This window comes from Rhipicephalus microplus, chromosome 3 (assembly GCF_043290135.1).
Source record: "Rhipicephalus microplus isolate Deutch F79 chromosome 3, USDA_Rmic, whole genome shotgun sequence".
NCBI classification, from domain to species: Eukaryota; Metazoa; Arthropoda; class Arachnida; order Ixodida; family Ixodidae; genus Rhipicephalus; species Rhipicephalus microplus.
Genome location: NC_134702.1, coordinates 172,705,629 through 172,727,229, shown reverse-complemented (window position 1 = coordinate 172,727,229; position 21,601 = coordinate 172,705,629). Strand labels below are relative to the sequence as shown.

General features: G+C 47.6%; 1 long non-coding RNA gene across 1 annotated transcript; it reads right to left on the bottom strand.

The window, feature by feature from the left end:
• Nucleotides 1–19,872: 19,872 nt before the first annotated feature.
• LOC142802711 (uncharacterized) lies at nucleotides 19,873–20,658 on the bottom strand. The gene is made up of 2 exons (XR_012893951.1): nucleotides 20,291–20,658; nucleotides 19,873–20,064 (listed from the first exon to the last, which is right to left on the bottom strand). It is a non-coding gene; the product is annotated as an uncharacterized LOC142802711 (long non-coding RNA).
• Between the last annotated feature and the right edge of the window lie 943 nt (nucleotides 20,659–21,601).

Sequence of the window (21,601 nt, the reverse complement as noted above, 5' to 3'; positions counted from 1 at the left end):
AGATGTCGGTGACAAAGGACCGATGATGTCGATGCCCACACGTGAAAACGGGGTCTCAATGATTGGCATGGTACCTAGCGGAGCCCGACCAACCAAATGGCGCGGGACAGTCCGCTGACAGATATCGCAGGACTTCACAAACCTCTTGGTTTCTGATTGAACACCTGGCCAGAAGAATTCGGCAAGAATACGGTCAGTTGTTCGGGATATCCCTTGGTGTCCGGCGAGGATACCTTCATGGGCTAGTTTGAGCACAGTCTCTCGCAGTTGTCTCGGTACGACCAGTTGTTCGAGTTCCTTCTCTGAGAGTAGCTTGTGCTTTCGATACAAGATACCATCTACAAGAAAGAAGCAGGTTTCGCGATCTTTTACTATTAACTTTTTACCAAGACTCTCATAACAATGCCGTAACGATGGGTCATTTCTTTGATATTCCTCAAGCGTCACTTTATCTATGATTGGGGTAGTGGCTTTCAGAACAGGTAGCCTGGCTGTGGCGCGTGTTTCTTTCACTGCTGCAGCACTATCACCGAGTGGTACTTGATCTGCGGGTCTATGAGGTGTGCAAGTTGTCTCTACTGTCATTGGTAAGTAGCCTGAATCGTTTCCGACATCACTTTGCGTGTCGTCCGCGATGATGGGCACGGGCGAGTTAGCGAGTTTTCTGACTACATTCCCTCCGCTGTAATCACGATGCTGTTGAGGCTTGTGCGAATATTCTAGCTCTGTAGATCGGGCACCTTCGATGTTGCCTAGCACGACATCGTATAGAGGGTTCTTCATGCATTTAACTCGCACGACACCGGTGAAGAACGGTGTGTCAATAGAAACGATTGCCTCCGGCAAGTGGTGCACTGTTCTGTCGAGCAGAAAAACCGGACTTGTAGTCCCCGTAAACTTCTCTTTCGGGACAAGCCTTTCTCGTACCACTACCGTGTTGCATCCCGTATCTCGAAGTACAGATACAGTTTTGCCCTCAAGCAATCCTCTCACTACAGGCAGAGTTCCGACATCAGCCACAGTTGGGGTATGCGTCGACGTCATATTCACGATCGGGATAGCCTCCCCAGTCTGGAGTACGACGTACCCTTCATCCGGTTTCTCCGGTGTGTCAGCGTTGTCTCCTTCTTTGGGTGACAGCGTGCACGACGCCAACTGCTTTTCCTGGGTTCGAGTTGTCTCCATAGACGAACCGTTTCTGCCACTCGACCAGCCTGTTGCTGACAGCTTATTTCTTGCCCGAGACCAACATTCAGACGCCCGGTGCCCTGTCTTATTGCACAAGAAACAGAGACTTTGGCCCTTGAACTGGCGCTTAGCAGTTTCTGCTTTACGAGCATCTGCTGAGCTCTCCTTAGATAGTTTATCCTTGCCCAAATTGAACAAATCTTGGGCTTCCAGAAAGCAGTCTGCGTTCTGCGCTAAAGAGTGCAATTTCTTACAGTTCCTCTCCTTCAGAAATACCCTCAGGGTGGGTGAGCATCCCTTCATGAACTGTTCTGAAATCATTACGTCGCGAAGAGCGTCATATGTTTTCTCGACATTTGCCAGCTCCATCCAACGGTCGAAATGACCTGCTATGCGAGAAGCATATTGGAGCCCCGTCTCCTTGTCCTGTGGTCTCGCCTTGCGAAATTTCTCGCGGTATCCTTCAGCCGTATACCGGAGTCGTAACAGCAATGTTGCCTTCACCTGATCATAGTCGGTGGCGGAAGCAGAGTCAAGTCGACTAATCACGGATAACGCCTCTCCCGTCAGGCACAAGCTGAGCGAAAAGGCCCATTTGCTCTGAGGCCACTCCTGAGACACCGTGACGCGCTCAAAACGCTGCAGATATGCGTCGAGGTCATCTCGCATCTCGTTGAACGGTGGTAATAGCTTGTGCGGGCCACAGCTATCCATTACAGCTGGGGACGCTGCGTCATCGCTTGCCGGTCTCCCTATCTCTCCCGCGTTCGAACCAGTCTTCTGCTCTTGCAACTTTAGCTTCAACAGCAAAACGCGCTCCTCGGCTTGCAGCCGTCTTTCCTCCAGCGCTATCTTTTCTCCCTGCTCGTCGCGAACTTGCGCACGAAGGTCCCTTTCGATAACGCGCTCCGCGTCAACCCATTCCTGCAGTGCCGATCCTGTTAGACCCATGTCCGTTCCGATCGCGTGCAATTTCTCTAAATCCATCGGTTCGTCCCGCCCGTCTGGCTCTCGGCAAGAAGGTAAGGCCGATCTATCCTGGCAGGCTCGCCAAAATTTGTGGGCAACTGTGGGCGCAGGTTAGCCAGATGAGAACAGAGGACGTTCGAGGACAACGAGAGACTTTTATATACACGAAGACGGACAAGGGGATACACACAACATAAACTCACACATATATACACGCGTTCACGGTCCTACGCGAAAGAGAGTTGATGTTCTTGTTCGTCCACTCACATTCTACTCTTGGGGCGTGAACGTTGCGGTTGACCTTGAGCTCTCTGGTAGTCAGGAGGCGGTGTGCCTTGTGCTTGCGGAGTTCGTACCGAGGCGGGGCCCGGTCTAAAAGATAACCGCCAGGGGCATCCCAGTACGGTGGTCAACGCCTGCGCTTGCCTGTACACAACCGAGAACAGCGTACCGCCCGTCTGCCGCGAACAGACCTGGGACAGCGTCTCGCTCCGAGACCAGAACAGCAGCTGGCCGTGACGAACGCCGCTTCAGACCAACGTGGGGCGAGGTGGGGCGATGCCCAGTCCAGGACGCACCCGAGGACTTCAACGCCGAGACGAGGCCCGGACACGAAGGGTCAGAACGAGCAGCCGGGGCGTGGCCCGAACTTGTCCTTGCTCTCTGCTCTCTGGGGTGAGCCGAGCTGTCTCCGTGGCTCGGGAGCTTTTTCACGTGGTACGCACACGAGCACGCGCATAGGCGCGCTCATAGTTTTGCCGCTATCACCATCATAATGATTCCCGCGCACTTTGAAATACTAAATCGGCCCCGCACACCGATTTTCTACGTCAAAGCATGACGCACACTCTCTAGGGCAGCGTTTTTTTTTTACCACAGACTCTATCCATGAGAGAAGTGAGTTATTTTGTAATATGGGTTTTAATTTTAACAAAAGCTTATGGTGCAAAACGCGATCAAATGCCTTTTGGAAGTCCAAAAATGTTATATCGATTTGACTCTGTTTATGTAAGGCTGAGGCAAACTCGTGTATTGTTTCAAGGAGTCGGGTAACCGTCGACATTCCCTTATGGAAACCATGTTGGCGGCAATCAATCAATTTATTTTGTTGCAGAAAGTTTGACAAGTGCGTAAAAATAATATGCTCTAGCATTTTTGAGCAGGTACACAGTAAAGATATTGGTCTGTATAACGTAATTAGTAAATCATCTTCCACCTTAGGGATCGGAACAACCTTCACGCGCTTCCAATTTCTCGGGAGTTCTGCAGTGGACAATGTTTTTTTTTAATATAATAGATGGATACTTTGAACACCATTCTGCATACCTTACTAGAAATGCGTTCGGTATGCAATCAATTGCTGGTGATTTCTTTATATTGATTTTAAGCAGCAGTGATAAGACACCCTCTTCAGTTATCATTAAGTCAAAATTTTTGGGTACGTACTGAGAAATCGCAAAGTTTGGTTGTTTCCCATCGTCATTTTGTAGACTGAACAGAAGAACTTGTTAAACGATGATGCAAGGAGTGATTCATCAGTTACCAATTCTCCAATAATGAGGATTTTATATGCCTGTTGCTTCCTAGGTGACAAGTGTCGCCAGAACTTCGCAGGAGCAGAAAGCAAGAAGTTTTTCAAAGATATGTTGAAAAAGTAGTCTTTTGCCTTCTTTATGGTTTCATTTAACTGCAAACACATATTAGAAAATTTTCATACATGAGAAGACAACGGGTTCTGGCGCAGTCTTTTGCGCATCTTCTTTAGTTTGCGTCCCGCTCGCACTACTTCCCTCGTCGTCCAAGGGCGAGCAGATTGCGTTCTGATAATCTTTGAGGGGACATGACTTGAGACGCATTTCATAACAAGATTTTTTAAGAAACCCGACAAATCTTCGACAGAGCAACTACTTGATTCATACATATCACCGAAATCTGAAAACGATATATCTAACAGGTCAAGAACGGCGACGTAGTTTCACTCGTGCTGATGAGCACGAGTGAAATTTGGCACTACGCGTTTTTTCTTCACTTCTTTCCTTACGTGGAGTGGAATGCTCAAAGATAACAATCGATGATCGGATACACCGTCATAGACGCACAAAGCAGGATTTCGGCGAAGTGTTCTGTCACTCACAAGAAACAGGTCCAAAATAGATTGTGCGTTACTTTGAACACGGGTGGGTTGTTTTACTAACTGTGTTCAGTCATGAAAAATAACAATGTCGACCAAGGGCTCAGCAGCACTAGAAAGTGATTCCGGGAAGTCCGCGTCCCAATTAACTTGAGGAATATTAAAATCGCCAGCTAACCATATATTAGAAGTGCTGGTGTTGCAAGAACAAAGAAAATCTTTAATACCATCAAAAAACGCCTTCTCGGCAAACGGAGGGCGGTAAAATGCACCCACAACCAAGTTCATTTCCTCAAGATGTATTTTAATAATGACACCTTCAATGCCGTCTTTATCGGAAGCCTAGTCACATTGAGGTTGTTTTTAAACAGGATGGCCACACCACCAACACGAGATGGTCTGTCTTTCCTATAAATGCCATATCCTTGGGGCGCTATTTCGTCGTCCTTAATATCTGAATGTAGCCAGGTTTCTGTTATTACAATCAGATGGGGTGCATGCGCTATTGTGATACTTTCCAGGTCATCAAGTTTACTAATGATGCCGCGGGCGTTAAACTGAATGTAGCGAAGTGAATTGCCTGATTGTGCTTCGGTTCACTGCTGAGATTTCTTAACGACATTACCTGGAAGTGGCACTCGTTCGTTACGGTCTGCATTCCAAACGAACAGAACACCGTTAACTCGGATTTTGTCATAGATTAATTTCACCTTTTCGCCTGCCCTTCGATTTTCTGCCAAGCTTTCCCAAAGTTTTCTTCTTTTATGTCGTGTAGCTTTCGAGAAGTCCTCAGAAATCGAGAAACCTGTACCCTTTAGTTTGAAGCAAGTTTTAAGCACACTAACCTTGTCACGGTAATCAATAAACTTTATAATTATAGGGCGAGGCTTACGTAGTTGTTTGCGCCCAATTCTGTGAATTCTTTCCGCACACGACACTTGTATTGCCAGGATATTGGTAAACACACCCTTCAACACACTTTCGCTGAGTTCATCGAAACTTTCATTAGTTGTTTCCGGTATACCGAAGACAATCAAGTTGTTCCGCCTATTTCTATCTTCAAGATCAGCTAGCTTGCTTTCCTAGCTTACGACCCTTTTTTCCAACTTATACGCCATTGTTTTCACCTCATTTACAGCCGTAGCAACTTCTTCCACTTTTTTTAACTTCAGCTCAATGCCATACAGCCTTTTCCGAATGCTTTTCTGACCATCCAAAAGCTCAGCAAGCAACTTTTGAACGTCAGGGCCGGGATTCGGCTCGACGTCGTTACACAATAAAAGCAAAGAGAGAAGCATATCGCGTACACTAGAACAGATTCTGCTTAAGCTACATGGGCATGTCAGCTGGACAAAGAAAGGGTCGTCACATATGACAAATAAAACATCATCACGAACCTGCATGAAGAAAATAAACGGATTTGACATGATGTCGACGCGAGGCCAGCCGACATGCCCACTGAAGAAGCTCGATGGATGCCGTGAATTTATATCTCCGCCCGGTGACGTCGATGTAGCCGCACGTGGCACCTTCCATCCTTCCCAGCACCGCTTGTAGTGCACTGGTTGTCCTGCGCAGTCTTCAGAATTTTCCAGGGGTTCAGCGAAGACGAATGTGCAATACGTCTCTCGGACCGTCGCCGTCGATCCCAAGACGAGAAGCTGCATGAAGAAAATAAACGGATTTGACATGATGTCGACGCGAGGCCAGCCGACATGCCCACTGTGAGCCGCTCCATAATATGCTTAGCTACAACAGGGGGCCTCCCATGGAGGAAATCGGGCACATCATGATGATAAAGGCGGTATGAAGTTGAAAAACTCAGATTTGCTTGCAAGAACTGCACCTATTTTTCCGGAAAAAAGCTTTCAACTAAGACTTTCAAAAGCCCTTGCAGGCTACGGCGACCACTGTTTCCAGCCAAGTATGCCTTGAGCTCCTTGTTTTTTTTATTCTCTTCCGTTGTTTATGCCAAAAGGGAGGTCCAACCTGTACTTTTTCACCCACATTTCTTTTACTGAAAGCCACTTATTACTTAGATAGGATTGCAGCTTCTCGTTTCCCTTCCATTGTTGTGACTCCTTCAAAGCTTCAATTGCTTTGGTCAAGTCACCCTCGTTTGTACTGGCTAATACTTGCCTCAGCATTTTCTTAATACCGTCAACATCTTGTACTTCATTTTCTTTTTTCGAAAGCCACCTGTGCCAAGCCAGCTCTCGGTGAAAGTCACATAGGACTGGCCTACTCTTCGGGAAGGCAACATAAAGTGCACTGATCTCTGCCGGGCTATAGTCCACCATCCAAAACTTAGGACTTAGGGTTGAATTACAGGCCTTAAGGATGTTTAATGCCTCTTCGATGCAGAGAGCTGTTTCAAATTGTACAATAAATGTACCTGCAACAGCATAGCAACTTGAAGTTTTCACCACAATAAGGAAGAGTGGAAGTGCATATTTCGTTGTTTTGTATGTAGCATCAAGACATACGACAACATCACTGTACTTAAGTATCAAGTCCTTCATGAACTCAGTCTGAATGCAAAGCAGCAGTGTCTGCTCACATTCCTGTGCCACAGTTTGTAAAGCGTCACAATCAAGTAACTCGGCCTGCGGTTCCTTTTGCCCATCAGGATCATTTTCCAGAGACATGGCATGATAGGCTCGGAAAAAACATCTTGTTCCAGGTGCTTTCTCTTTCATTTGTTCTACATACACTGCCACATTCTCTTGATCAAGTGAACTAAATCTGTCCCTACGAAGTGCCTTCTGAATATGATTTTTATGTCTGTGTTCGTAAGGTAAAAGTCTCTGCAAGTAGATGGGGGGCACTGCTTGTTTGAGAACAGTACATCTCGTACAAAAAACTTTAGGCAGCTCTCAACAGTTTTTACAGATGTCACACCTTGTTGTACAACCTCACAAATTTTTTTGGACACTTCTGAATTTATCGGCTGTGCGTAGCCTGCCCAGCGAGCATCAATGTCATGATTAGAGTGGCTTTCCCTGTCGGACATACAGCATAGAAGCGATGCTGGTGCAGAACAGGTTTACCACTAGCTTCTTCTTGCAATGCCAACCTCAGTCGAGAGATCATTTCCTTTGAAGCTGTTTCGTGCTCCCATTTGGTACATGGTTGTGGGATGTTGATCTAAAAATTAAAGAAAAGAGCAAATGATAAACCGCGTAAAAGAAATTAGATTGTTCCCAAAATTGGCTGCAAAAATGGGAACCTCTTTCAGTGGTAGAAAATGAAGGTGCATTTGACATATGAAAGCAGAGAAGACATGACAATTGAAGCACGTAGACATTAGAAAGCTGTGTTTTATAACGGTGACATTACACAATACCCTCAATACAATAATACTAAAATGATTTTAAATACACAACTTTTTTTCAGCTTTAGCTGCATTTGCCAGAAATATATGCGCTGCCATGCATCCTTTACCCATGAATACTGCACTTCGGTGCTATAAACACTAAAGAGCAGTTAAATTTTTCAATGGCGCTCGACTGACACTTTCATAGGTAGCATGAAGTGCTGAAACCTTGCAGCAATGATTGCAGTATCAATACATAAAGAGATCCAAGTAAAACACACCAAACAACAGTAACAAGAAAAACTTTGCACATTCACGCACCATTCGAGTGAATTATAAAGTGATGACTGCCCACGAAACAACAAACCTGTTTGTCAAGAGGTATTGCAAGATGTGTGTGCAACACTCTTGTTGCTTCTTGGTCCTAGTAGCATGCACAAGCAATTGTGGTGCGAAATGTAACTCTTACACAGAACTAGTGTGTCAAAACAAGTGTAGTTAAAGATATAACCCACTTCAACGACCATTCTTGGGATTATAGAGTGATTTTCACGGCATAAAGAATGATTTATAAAATAAGTACCTACATTCACAAACTAAATAACGTTTCATGCAGTGATTTCAAAAATAGTTAACAGTTCAAGCTGTAAAACTTGTAGGTTGAATAATTGTCCACACAGCGCTTTCAAAAATACAGGGCATGCAAACACGGACACAAGAAAAAAGTCAGGACACCGAGAACTTATCAATAATATAATGAATACTTACCACTACAATGAATGCTTACCAACTAGCTCAGCTCTCTGTTATTCTAAGTTTCAAAATTACGTATGCATCATCAAACAGGTGTGCATAAAATTTAAAGGTGCTCATACTCGTAGACTTTATTCAGTCATTTTGGCCACAATCAATAAAAGACACATTTATGCACAGAATGAGGAGCAAAAAGTGTAATTCAGTATTACATGTGCAATGCGCATGCATTATCAAAAACATGTATATCATGGTGCATGTTTCAAGCTCTAAAACGCGTTGTTGGGCTAGTTGGTTTTGATCCATGAAACTGGTGTAGCGCGCAACCACAAGGACAAAGGAAGACACACACACACACACACACAGCGCTGCAGATTCAAGCCACAGATTGCTTTCACTAATTTAACGCAAACTACTACTACTTTGTGGATGTCTCCAACTTTAACTTCAGTATTGATTAAAGCCAACAAGTAATATATCAGGCTATATGCATTCGTTTTTCTGTTTACCCTGAATTCCGGATACAACTCCACTTGTTTCACATGCATCGTTGCAGTGCACCCCTTCTTCTTTGTCCCCTGTAGCCTCACCTTTTTTCGCTGGAAGGTAGCTGCTGACCAGTCGACATGCTTCTCCTATTGCATGAAATGAGATATGGAACATCAGTATGCAACAAATAATGGCAATCATACATGGATTAGAGGAAGTAGTTTGTGTTTTGGCATTATAAATTCACTTAGGAGCAGCACTCCACGTCTCCACTTGGGTACAGGTGCCACAGTATTTGGCTCACATTTAAATTAGCATTATGGCTTGACCCTCCCTTGTCCCCTCCCCATAAAATGAATCCCCTGGTTTTTATAACAAACATAAAAGTGCATACCACAAGAAATGCTAATAGGGCTGTACGTTTAATCATTTTAACCTGAATATTACCCTCCTTTAAGTAATTACTGTTTTATCTAGCTTTATTGATGAATAGGTGTATTACCGAAAAAGAAAAAAAACTACATTGATATTTCTTTGCCAAAGACAGATTATTTTCAAAGATGTTCACTTTAACATTATTCGATGCCCCATGTGCTACTCATTTATGGATTTCGTGTCGCTCTGCAACTGCAGCAGTTGTTTGAGTTTCACTGTTACAATTTTACGTGCAATCAGCAATGACAGACAGCACTGGAAGACCAGCTGTTAAAATACGGCTCACTTGGTTTCAGTATCAGAGAATGTCACATTTTAGGCAAGCGTTTTTCACTAATATCTGGTAATACGTACCTCGATCGCCATGAAAACGTTAATCGGTCGATAAACAGATGAAACTTTATGTCCTATATAATAACTAAATAAACATAAAATCTGCCAAATAATTGATAAACGTTAACAATGTCGATCAGCGTGGGTTTGCTCTTTTGTTTCCCTACAGTGATGTGGTCGTGAAGGCATGTCACTGTGAATGCGCATCAGCAGAATTTTGTGCGACATACCAATACTTGCACGCTTCAATGCGAAAAGGATATGAGTGCATGTGACAAATTAAACTATCCGTATCGGTTCGATCGATGTGTCCGTGCGAATGTTACATGTTGATTTCTTGAATTCTGCACCTTGTGCAGGTCTCTCCCAAAGAGGCAGCCTCTGTCCGTGGTCTGGACAACCTTAAAAGGGATGTTTTCATTTATGACCACATGTCCGCATTGAGTGCTGAACATCAGCCTGCCTGCACAGATAAAATAAATCTTTACATCATCCGTCCCAACGTGGGAGGAGCCCACTGTGCGCTAGTCGCATCTCTCAGGACTCTTGATATAAAAGTTTGACCATCCATCCCTCACGCACCATCCTGAGGCGGCACGTACACGCTACGTATTTGCGATGAACATACCTTTTGGCTTCACTGAGTGCTCATTCTGGAAGCACACATTGACAGCGGCGAGTTCCCTCAAAAGCTCTTCGTATGCCTCTCTGCAGTCAGCATAGCCGGTCCACGTGTTTTCACACTTCTTCAAGTCCCATAGGTGCCTCCTTAATACATTTCCTTCAGGTGCTGTCGCCACTGCAGGCTCCATAGAGCCCCGTGCCGCAGGAAAAGTGGCACGGAATCGGCTCTCAACAAGTGCTGAGCGTAGTAACAGCGGCCAAGCGGTGCTATCGCGCTATTACACGCCCGACATGCCTGTGCTCGGCCAACACCATTCGGCTCGGCCGCTCGGCTACGCTCGTAAAGCGCGTCTCCGTTGCTAGGCGACGGCCACGCATGCGCAAAGGAGGCCCATGTGGAACGTACTGCAAAGAACCAACACCACCTAGACTACTCACAAGACCCCTCCAGGGAGAGCGTGACGTCACGCTAGTTGCCCACCTGCACCCCGGCGGTCGTCGCCACTCGTTCTCGTTATATCTGCTGTGGGCACTTATTGAAAGCCGGTGTTTTTTTGTTCTTTTTTTGTTTCTGCGCGGTCTGCATTTGTTTACGCCTGCCTTTACACTTTAGTGCTCAAACTGTAATAGTTAGAAATGCATTTGTAGAAGTGGTTTTATTAGGACGAAAGGCTAAAACCATCCTACCTCATTTCTTGTTCAAGGTTTTGATTTTTCTGTCAGCTGCCTTTTTTTGTGCGGTGCTTTCGATGGTGTCATTTCGAAGTCTACAAAAGTTGTTCAGAGCGACATTTGTTGCAACACGCACTACATGCCCCACGATAGTGTCACGAGGTTGTGATACACGCAGCACTTGAGAGGAAGCACGCAGGAGTCAGGGCGGTGTCAGGCGAACTGTTTATTGGGCGAACTTGTGCCCAGCAAAACAGGGCCAAACACAACTCACAGCAACAGCGGCGTGAACAGTCGTCGGCCGACGGAAAAAAAAGAAGACCCCCAGTGGCGCACTGCGCCGGCTTTTTATACACGCGTCGTAACGCGTTCCAAAGTGGCATACAAGATAAACGCGGCCTGCGTTGCGCTTAACAGAAAGTGATAGCGTCTTCCTTCGCAAACGAAAAGAACCGCACGTGTCAGTTTTTTTATACACGCGTCGTAACGCGTTCCAGAGTGGCATACAAGATAAACGCGGCCTGCGTTGCGCTTAACAGAAAGTGATAGCGTCTTCCTTCGTAAACCAAAAGAACCGCACGTGTCACTACCCCCCTCTGAAAAAGCATCGTCCCGATGCTAAAGACAGAACATAAGAGAGAGTACATGCAATAAATTACATTAACAATGCGTCACAGCTAATCAGCGCGCGTAATAAGGTTTAAGTCGCACCACGTGTACGACTTCGGGTCGTGCACGGCGTCGTTGGGATGACGTTAAGCCATCGGGCACGACCTCATAGTCCAGTTCACCACGACGTCGGACTACCTTGTAGGGTCCAAAGTAGCGTCGCAGGAGCTTCTCAGACAATCCCCGTCGTCGTATCGGCGTCCAGACCCAGACAAGGTCACCTGGTTGGTATTCGGTGTGGTGTCGTCGAAGGTTGTAGTGGCGCCTGTCGACCGTCTGTTGGCTCTTGATACGCAGGCGGGCTAGCTGTCGAGCTTCTTCAGCGCGATCCAGGTAGCTGGCGACGTCGAGGTCTTCTCCGTCGGTGCCGACCGGTAGCATGGCGTCAAGCGTCGTTGTTGGGCTCCGTCCGTAGACGAGCTTGTATGGAGCAAACTGCGTCGTTTCCTGCACGGCCGTGTTGTACGCGAAGGTTACATACGGGAGTATGGCGTCCCACGTATTGTGCTCGACGTCCACGTACATGGCCAGCATGTCGGCGATGGTCTTATTTAGACGCTCGGTGAGGCCATTCGTCTGTGGGTGGTACGCGGTGGTTCGGCGGTGGCTTGTCTGACTGTACCTCAAGATCGCTTGCGTTAGGTCAGCCGTAAAGGCCGTACCTCTGTCGGTGATGAGGACCTCGGGGGCTCCGTGGCGGAGGACGATGTTCTCGATGAAGAACATGGCGACCTCGGCGGCAGTGCCCTTGGGCAAGGCCCTTGTTTCGGCATAGCGGGTGAGGTAGTCAGTCGCTACGACAATCCATTTGTTGCCAGAAGTTGACGTCGGGAACGGCCCCAATAAGTCCATGCCGATTTGTTGGAATGGCTGTTGAGGTGGTTCGACGGGTTGCAGAAGTCCGGCTGGCCTAGTTGTCGGCGTCTTGCGTCGCTGACAGTCTCTGCATGTTTTTACGTAGTGGGCGACGTCGGCAGCGAGGCGAGGCCAATAGTACTTCTCTTGTATTCGTGACAGTGTGCGGGAAACACCAAGATGTCCGGCTGTCGGGTCGTCGTGTAATGCTTCCAGAACCTCTGGACGTAACGCTGAAGGTACCACGAGGAGGTGGTCGGCGCGGAGCGGCGAGAAGTTTTTCTTCAGGAGGACGTTGTTTCGCAGGAAAAACGAAGCCAGTCCTCGGCGGAATACTTTCGGCACGTCGGCGGTCTTGCCTTGCAGGTAGTCCATGAGGATCTTGAGCTCCGGGTCAGCTCGTTGGCGTTCCGCGTAGTCGTCGGTACTTATGGGTCCTAGGAAAGAGTCGTCGTCCTGGTCATCCTGGGGCGGCGGATCGACTGGGGCGCGAGACAAGCAGTCGGCGTCGGAGTGCTTTCGTCCGCTCTTGTAGACGACGGTGATGTCAAATTCTTGTAGTCTGAGACTCCACCGTGCGAGGCGCCCTGATGGATCCTTCAAGTTAGCTAGCCAACACAAGGCGTGGTGGTCACTCACGACTTTGAAAGGCCTGCCGTACAGGTAGGGGCGGAACTTTGATGTAGCCCAGATGATGGCAAGGCATTCCTTTTCTGTCGTGGAATAATTGGCTTCTGCCTTCGAAAGTGACCGGCTAGCGTAACTGATGACCCTTTCAAGTCCGTCGGTCCTCTGCACGATCACGGCGCCGAGCCCTGTGCTGCTTGCGTCCGTGTGAATTTCGGTGTCAGCTTCTTCGTCGAAGTGTGCCAGTATTGGCGGCGTTTGCAGGCGTCGCTTTAATTATTGAAATGCCTCGACTTGCGGCGTTTCCCATTTGAAGTCGACGTCGGCCTTCGTGAGGTACGTCGGTGGCTCGGCGATCCGCGAAAAGTTCTTCACGAAGCGCCTGTAATAAGCGCAGAGGCCAAGAAATCGGCGTACTGCTTTCTTGTCGGTGGGTGCAGGAAAGTCGGCGATCGCAGCTGTTTTCTGTGGATCAGGGAGCACTCCCGACTTGCTGATAACGTGGCCAAGGAACAATAGTTCCTCGTAGCAGCCTTTGTTTTCTTGTCCTTGTCGGGGAGCGGCAGGTATTCGGGCGGTAGTCCTTGTTGTCTTCGGCTCACTCGAACGACCGGGTCGGCGTCGTCCTCTTGGCGGCTTGGGCTTGGCTCACGGCTGGACGGGGGCGTACGGTACATGGACAGAGAAGCACCTCCACCAGATGTCACGAGGTTGTGATACACGTAGCACTTGAGAGGAAGCACGCAGGAGTCAGGGCGGTGTCAGGCGAACTGTTTATTGGGCGAACTTGTGCCCAGCAAAACAGGGCCAAACACAACTCACAGCAACAGCGGCGTGAACAGTCGTCGGCCGACGGAAAAAAAAAGAGACCCCCAGTGGCGCACTGCGCCGGCTTTTTATACACGCGTCGTAACGCGTTCCAAAGTGGCATACAAGATAAACGCGGCCTGCGTTGCGCTTAACAGAAAGTGATAGCGTCTTCCTTCGCAAACGAAAAGAACCGCACGTGTCAGTTTTTTATACACGCGTCGTAACGCGTTCCAGAGTGGCATACAAGATAAACGCGGCCTGCGTTGCGCTTAACAGAAAGTGATAGCGTCTTCCTTCGTAAACCAAAAGAACCGCACGTGTCAATAGTCTCAGAGGTATGGCCATTTTCACGAGTCTCTAGCTCAACATCTCCTAGCAGTGATGTGGTAATGGAGCTTACAATGCCACGTTGGTTGTTCGACGCGAGGAACGCCTTTGCATTTTCTCCCTTGGTGAGCTTTTCGACAACAAGCGTTGTCACCAGCACCATGTGCACAGTACATGGCTGCGGAAACTTTAAGCTTCCCCTTGACAAGTTGTCAATCATTGTGTTACCTTCCACATCTATGTTCCTGCTCTCCAGGACGAGCACGCTGCTGCAAAATGCGCATGACAGCTTCTTCAGAGCTGAATAAGCACAATATTCAGCGATATAAGCAACGACCTCCATGTCATGCTTTGGGTTGGAAATTTCATCATTTGAGATGTGAACAGAGAAGTTATGTTGCGATACTTCTGTGTCAATTTCGCTGCTGATGTCTGGCTGCGAAAGCATCAGCAGCTTTTGCAGACGAATTTTCTTTTCAGACTCCAGAAGATGCCTCACGGAAACATGATATTGTGCACCAGCAAGCTGACGGTAGCGACCGAAGCGATCTTAAAGAGTGTCAGTTTGAAATTTTCCTAGCAAGACATATTTGAACTTCAGTTCTTCTAAACAGTACCGCGACAGCTCAACAAGGGAGTAGCAAGTGAGTCTCAACGCAGAATGTGTTTCCCTTGTCAAGCAGCCACGGCTCATGTTGACGCTGCTCGAAGCGTCCAGCCAGTCTACCATACCACTAAGGAAAACCAGCTGTTGATCCACCGTAGAATTCACTGGATTTTGAAGAGTGTCGTTCAGTCGGCGACCTTTCGAAGGGGTCTTCACGTTGACGATTTTCCACCACGTCGATATGATGTTTATAAAGAAGGCTGTTGAACTAGCACATGTGGTTTCAAGGGTATCACCACGTGTCTCAAGGGCGTTTGATACAAACGGATTAATGACATTTAACACCAACTTTGCATTTTGTCTCTCCATAGGTGTTGAATTGATTGCCTTGGAATTGTTTGCCTTGAAATCAGTATTGCGATAGAGCCGGTAAGACGAATTTCAGCAGTTTCTCACCTTGGAGTGTATGCTTGGTGTGAAATCCTTTCGCGGAATCACTGTTATCCAAGACTTCTTCTGAGCTTCATCCTTGGGGAATGCGAAAACATGCACTTTGGGACCACTGTCATAATTACCGCGGCACCCGGGAACACAACAACGTCCCATGTCGCACTGATCGACGTGTAATCACATACTCAAAAACGCAACACCAATAAAATAGGACACGTGGGACCGGCCGAAGACTCAGAGCACTGCGATGCAGCACCAAGTCTAATGCAGCCTGACCAGCGAAGCAGGTAGCGATGAAAGGCAAACTTGTCGTGGCTTGTCCGCCATTCGGACAACTAGCGTGACGTATGCCGTCTGGAGAGAGGGGTATGAACGGGCCTTGTGAATAGTCTAGGGGGTGTTGAAAGAACAGTGTATCCATGCTGCAAACTGCTGCAGAAGAGGCCCTGACGTCACTCGTTGTGAAGCCGGGATGAAGCCGCAAGTCAGCCATATTGACTAGGTAAATTCTCCTCGTTTGTTTACGTCCGAATGTGAAGCAAAAGGCACGACTCTCTCTCCGACTCGGAAAGCACGTGAGCTGCGCAGCGCGTGTGTCGTGACGATCTGAAACTAATGGAACGGGGCTCATCACTCTGAGCCTGCGGGACACCTTCAGCGAAATCGCTTCGTCCGAGTAATAACAGGGAGTAACAGCTCGCCGACAACGAAGCAACTACGAGAGAACGCACGCTAGATGCACCGACAACGGCAAGTGCTTTCCCGTCATTAATTCAGCAACTGTACAGACAACACGATCGGTCGTGCGCCTTCTACGGTTTCATTCCACCACGTGGCCGACGCAGCGTCTTGCCACTGTGTCCATGTTCCGCGTGAAACTCACCGGCGTCAGCATTCTACGACCGTGGTGACTTTGAGCATGGTGCTAGTGACAGTTGAACGCGGTTGCTGTTACGTTGAGATTACATGCAATGCTGGTGGAGAGTGCACCAAGCGGAACAGAAAACGTGTTTTAATACGCACATGCAAGTTGTTACTGTACACAGACAGCACGAAACTACGTATGTGTACATGGTCCTCACGGCGTCTTGCTGGGCTCAACAGCGTCGTCCGTTGTCACAAGCAGGAGCACTGCTCAACCATCACTGACCTGCAAGGCGTTCGTCGTCATTCAGCTTCGTCATGGTGCCCAACGCGATTTCGCTGAACACTAACTGCTTCATCCGCGTCATCCGCCGCACGACACATGGATATGCACTTGTTCTACGCACTGTTGAAACCCCGTGATGAAGAAAGGGATCTGTAAACGTTGCTAAGAGCAATGTAACTGCCAGGAGAACACTGCGTAACCAATAACGTGGCGCAGAGCACAGATATTGTCCGCCACGGCTCAGCACGAGACCTGGGGAGGCACACATTCCGCCGCCAGCCGCGGCCGCTCACTGCTAGAAGAGCTCCACTGCGCAACACGTAACCATAGCAACGCCGCCTCTGTGCCTAGTGAATATGGCCGCCATGATGTCATTTTTGCCACACTTTACACGCCCCGCGCCGGCTGAGCATGCCCTCTCCTACCTTTCCTTTCTCCGTGCTACAAACGAACAATTTTCCCGTTTTGTCGTCAAGATGGCACCTTCCAAGAAACTCGAATTGGCGTAGTTTGCTGACGCTGAATCGCTGTGAAGAAGTCGCGTCGGAACGCTCGCATCGTCACTGTGTGCTGCTTTTCCGCTTCAGTTGCCCTTCTTGGCCTGGGTTATCGACCTGCCCACCCTACGTTTACAGTTCATGCTTCGAAGAGCTGCTACTGGATGGAGAACCTACCCTTATCACCATGCCGCCCATTTGTACATCTTACGGCTGAAAAAGCACTTGCAACCAAAATGATGTGCCTCATGACAGCCTCCAACGGGAGAAAAAACAAGCTGCTCAGTGTGTCGCGACGATGAAAAGGAGGAATTTCGAGTCTTCTCTCTGCTCGAAGCAGTTTCGTGATAGTAACTACCATCGGTGTTTATCATTAATGCGTGTGATGGGAAGTCCGATAAAGTCTGCTCAATTAAGGGCTGCCGTGGCGCCATCGATCTTCGTTAATGAACAGAAGGCATCGGAGGCACCGAAAGCCCATTTGTTGAAGAGGCCAAAAGATCAGGTAAGATATCGCATGTTGAAACTTTGTGGGTGACCTGTGTTTTTAAGAAGTGAGTTAATCTCAATTAAAAAAAAGGTGCTAGGTAAAAATACATAATCATCGTAATGCTATTCACCGCGTGCTTACACGAAGTTTTCAGGGCCCTAAATTGGCGAAAGTTATGGGTATGAGTTAATGGAGAATATACTTTCGTAACCTGCGATTCACTGATGACATTTCATCAATGAGGAACTCGGGGGACGAATTACAACTCATGATTACTTTATTGGACAAGAAAAGCTGAAGAGTTGGTCTGAATACTAGGGAGCGTAAAAGTATTATGCAACAATCACGGCAGAGAACAGCGCTTTGCAGCGAGTTGAGTGGCGAGACTCTGGAGGTTTTAAAGGAGTACTAGGAAAATAAGGATGGGTTGGATCATGTTCGACGAGCATCCTGAAATCATGAATGCTATTTTATCCTATTCTTGAACAGGAAAGATATAAAACGGCTGCATCATCCTTGTACTTTCCTACGGAGCAGAAAGCTTGAAGCTTAGAAGGTTACAAAAGCGGGTTCCTCTTAAATTGTGGATGCACTGATGAGTGAAAAAAAAAAGATAGATAGGAAAAGAGTAGAGTGGGACAGGAAACAAAGGGGTGTTAACGATACTATTGTTGAAATTATCAAGAAGAAATGCGTAGGACACAAAGTGCATAGGCAGCATAACCTCTAAATATTAATGGTATTTGCATGGATTCTAAATGAGGGCGAGCATTTCAGAAACTGACAGAAGACTAAAGGGGCAGATGAGATTAAAAGGTATGAGAGTATAACGGGGTAGCAGCAAGCACAGGGCTGTGTCGAATGACAGAACATGCCAAAAGGCTTTGCTATGCAGTGGGCGTAGTGCGGCTGATGATGATCATAAAGTGGCAAGTATAAGAAGTATTCGACCAGTACGATACTGTCTACTGTGAATTTCAAGTGCAGCTATTTAGGTGTTTCGATATTGCGTTGAGCTAAAGGGGGGGGGGGGGAGGTGACTTCCTCGCTAACCAGGAGACTGTAGAAGGCACTGCGTGGCTGATTCCACAACAGCTGCTTCATACAGGCCTTCGTTCATGCAGCACTTAATGTCCACATATGGCATCAATGGGTACCATTGCCATATGTCTTAGTGGTGGTGTCATCGGTGACTGCACGATAGTGTTGTGTTATATACACCAAGTGTCCCTAAGACCTATGCACGTCCTTACCTCCCAAGCATCACAGTTTAACTCACTTTCTCGTGCGTGTGTGCGAATGGCATGCGTTGCACTCCCACAAAAAAAAACGAGCAGGCTCGAGGCATTGCAGACACTCTCACAGAGGCTTGCTGCACTCTGCTTAAATTCTACATTGTACTCGTTTGCTGTATCGTGCATTGAGCTGCCAGCGGCTGCTCAATGCACGAATGGGTGGCTAAGAGCTGTGCTCCAAAATTGTTGTGAGGCGGTTTCATTGTGTGAAACTGCTTCATTAGCGAAGCTGTATTACACATGACAGGAACTTGACAGCACGCAGATACTGGAAGGAAAGTTCATAGAGTAACATTAAAGCTGAAACATTTCTTGGTGAGCCAAAGGTGCTTCAATTGTTTCTCTCTATTCACCTTTGTCCAGGTGCTATAGTGGTCACTTTTTGTACAGTGTATTTATCAAAATTGGCATATGACGTGAAGCCTGACGAACACAATAAACCGGTCAAGACATGGCTAACGTGAAAAATCGGGGTACCTTAGCGATAAGACGACACATAGAAAAACATTGTGGGCGATTTCTATACATTATAGAATGCCAGTTCTTTTATGCATGTAACTGTTTCTTAGCTTTGTTTGTTTTGCTGTGTTCTCTTTCCTATGACCATTTTTTTATTTTTCTTCAGTAGCTGGTAGAATGTCTCTGGTACTGTCCAAGCAGTGGCGTAACTAGGGGGGGGCAAGGGGGTACAAGTGCCCCGGGCGCCACTAGGGAGGGGGCGCCAAGCCGAGTCCTCGGGTTGGCGCCCCCTGGAAAGGTTGTCAATGTTTTTTTCCGTAAAACCGCCTGGAAGGGGGGAGGGGCGAGGTTGTAATGTACGACTGGAAGTGGGGATGGTGGTGAAGGAAAGGGTTGCCGCAATGGCTTTTGCATCGGGAAAAGGATCCTCTATTTTCATTTTGCTGCGCTACCTCCGTGCCTTCCCATGACCCTCGGCTAAGCTTTGTTTTGTGCTCCGCAGCACTGGGTTAGATGAGTTTCAGCGAACCCCACCAGCCTCCCAAACCACTTACTGAAAGCTTCCCTGAAACCAACCACGTACGTAAACAAAATAAAATAAAAAAGTTCGAATGCACCTTTTTTGAGTAAGAACAGAAAACTCCAACGAAATAGCCGATCGTCCAACGACTAATCGTCCACGCAGCGGCGGAAGGAAGGGCGAATATAATCCGTGACCTCGGCACCAAAGGCTAAACAAAGGCGTTTATTCGCAGAGTTCTCTGGAGGAAAGACGGAGAAAGCGTGACACGACGGCGACGTTTGTTGATTCCCTGCATCGCGGGCGCCAGCAAAGCAATAGAAGGGCGGGGGTCAACGTTTCCCACATGCCATCCACCGCCATGGGCAGGTTCATCCTTTGGCCCAAAGAACACGCACCTGCGAAAAAAGCGCAGAGCGTAGTGTACCCGACAGCATGTGCCGACTGCCCCGCTTCGTACGTTGGAGAAACCAAGAACTTCCCTGAAAGAATGCGGCCGCACAAGGATGACCTCCATCAATGGAACAGCGAACGGAGCGAAACGGCAGAACACTCCGACCAGTTTAACCCCCATACCAGACCCGAGGGCGCGGTGTCTAGCTGGTTGCTTTGTTTTGTACTCACCCTGCATTCCTTGGGATGCACAAATAGCGCGAAAGCTTAGGTACGAGAAACTTGGGCCTGGGAAGCGCCCGTGCCGTCAAGATTTTTGCAGTGTGGACTGGAAGAGAACAATGACGGGTAAGGGACTTCCGGAAGTTTGAATAAAAAAAGAAAAATACTATACAAAAACGCGGGCGTAGCTCATCGAAATCAGAACTGGTGGCCCTTGGCCTCCGAAATGGCCCGCCGCGCGCCAGTAGGCAATCGCGGAAGCCTACATTAGCGCTTTTAATGGGGGGGGGGGGCGCGGAAATTATCACGGGCATAATGAGGGGCGCGGAAATATATTTGCCCTGGGCGCCGTCCTATCTAGTTACGCCACTGTGTCCAAGTGTTCTTGGAAAAACTTTTAACTAAAAGTTCTACCTTCCCAAATTTGGGTAGAGCTGGATAACTGTTGTGGGCTCAAGGGCTCGGAAGATGGCCCTCTTTTACGTGTTTGCAGGGTCAATGTCTTCTTCCATGACCTTGCGACTGAGATATGTCGCAGATTTGTGAAAGGATAGGCACTTACCCAAATTAAGCTTTAGATTTCCTCAATTCGTGCAAGATGTATTCCGATGTTGGCAATCACCGCTGTCAGACTCTGCCATAGTCAAGTCACATTGCTGATGTATCTTTTGTGTCAAAATGCTGTGAAGCACCTCATCTGTCATAGCCTGAAATATCGGGGCAATGACTGGAGCTTGCAGTAGGCATCCCAGACTGGTGCTTACTGTAAACAATGGTTGCTTCTTTGGTGTAAGTAGGAGTGTTTGTTACATGGCAAAAATGAGCTCAGTGCAGAAAGCACTTTTCTTCCTGCTCGGGCTGTGTACGAGTTCTCTCATCCTAGAGGTGGGTAACGATATGTGTTCAGCAAAGGGCACTGTTGTTTTGTGCTCCTCAGATCAACATACGCTCTCATTTTCCTTAGCGATGGTGATTAGTGGTGTAGCCTAATTGCTGCTCAACTTTCTCCGGCAGTGCAAAGAAATATTTCCTTGCGGAGCAAAACACAGGAGCGGGGCCCGAATATTCGAGATAATGTACCTAAAATTTTTGTACTGTTCTAACTTTTGTTGAGAACATGCCCAGGTACTTTTGTATTAGAGCCACAGCTCGTGCTTCGGCCGCAATCTGGCCAACTTTAAACCATTCAAGTTTTAGGCATTCCATCAAATCTTTTCCAATCAGAACTGGTTACTTCCTGCCATTTTTCTTTACAACAATGCCATGTAAGAGCATGCTCTGGTTTTTTTACTTAACCACCACACCACGCTGACCTTTCCA